At 41.0% G+C, this 1,279-nt stretch overlaps 1 non-coding gene across 1 annotated transcript; it reads left to right on the top strand.

Moving 5' to 3' along the window:
- Positions 1-409: 409 nt before the first annotated feature.
- On the top strand, positions 410-516 carry LOC141715817 (small nucleolar RNA R71). The gene has a single exon (XR_012572566.1). It is a non-coding gene; the product is annotated as a small nucleolar RNA R71 (small nucleolar RNA).
- The last annotated feature ends 763 nt before the right edge of the window (positions 517-1,279 follow it).

Here is a 1,279-nt window from a genome sequence, read left to right as displayed (position 1 = left end):
ATGATAGGTGGCTGGAACAGGCTGCTGTGACCTCTGGAAGTTGCTCACGAACTGAGCTGATTCACTAGAAATAGCACACTGATTAGTCTCATGCGCTCCAGCACAAAGTTCACAGACACTAATGATCTGATTAACTCCTTAATTAGCCAAAGAATCCACCTTCATCGTCAAAGCCTTAAGCTGAGCAGCTATAGCAGTAGCTGCATCCACTTCCAGAATTTCTGCTACCTTGCCCTGAGGTAGTCTCTAAGTAGGATTCTGCTATTCATTAGCAGCCATTAGTTCAATCAATTCATAAGATTCATTGTAGCTTTTAGCCCACAAGGCTCCTCCTGATGCTGCATCAAGTATGGGTCTAGAAGTAGCACCCAATCCATTATAAAAGCAGTTAATGATCATCCAATCATGCATCTCATAGTGAGGACACTTTCTAAGCATCTCTTTGTAGCGATCCCAAGCCTCACATAAAGATTCTCCAGATTGATAAGCAAATTGAGTAAGCGTGTTTCTGATTGCAACAGTCTTCACCATTGGAAATAATTTAGTTAGGAACTTTTGAGAAAGATCCTCCCATTTGGTGATAGACCCTGGTGGTAGAGAATGTAACAAACACTTAGCTTTATCCCGCGGAGAGAATGGGAAAAGTCTCAACTTAATAGAATCTTCAGAAACTCCATTGAACTTGAAAGTGTCACAGATCTCGATGAAATCTCTGAGGTGCATGGTGGGGTCTTCTGTCAGAGAACCCCCAAACTGAACTGAATTCTGTATCATCTGAATCGTGCTCGACTTGATCTCAAAGGTATTAGCCGATATGGCTGGTCAGACAATGCTAGACTGAATATCATTAATCTTCGGTTGAGAGTAATCCATCAAAGCCTTCATATTCGCTTCTGGTTCTCCCATTACAATAAGAGCCTCTTCTTCAACTTTCTCCTCGACATGAACTTCCTCGAAAACTTCCCTAGCTACTATAACTTCTTCCTTAGCTTGATCCAGTGTTCTCTTACGAGACCGAGAACGCGTATGCATACACGCTCGCTAGAGTACCTGAACACGATAAGGAAATAAGTAAGTAACAATGTCCGAGTCAATGAACTTTAACGACCACTGATGAAAAACACATAAACTAAAAATTAACACCGAGTCCCCAGCACCGGTGCCAAAAACTTGTTACGATGAAAACATCCGCTAATATTTATGCAAGTATACGCGATGACAAGTAATATAGAATTATTTCTAGTTCGTTCCACATAGACTGGTTTAGATTAATTTCAAT

Source organism: Apium graveolens, chromosome 3 (genome assembly GCF_009905375.1).
Source record: "Apium graveolens cultivar Ventura chromosome 3, ASM990537v1, whole genome shotgun sequence".
Classification (NCBI taxonomy): domain Eukaryota; kingdom Viridiplantae; phylum Streptophyta; class Magnoliopsida; order Apiales; family Apiaceae; genus Apium; species Apium graveolens.
The sequence above is the reverse complement of the archived record's forward strand: the minus strand, read 5'-3'. Positions and strand labels throughout refer to the sequence as shown.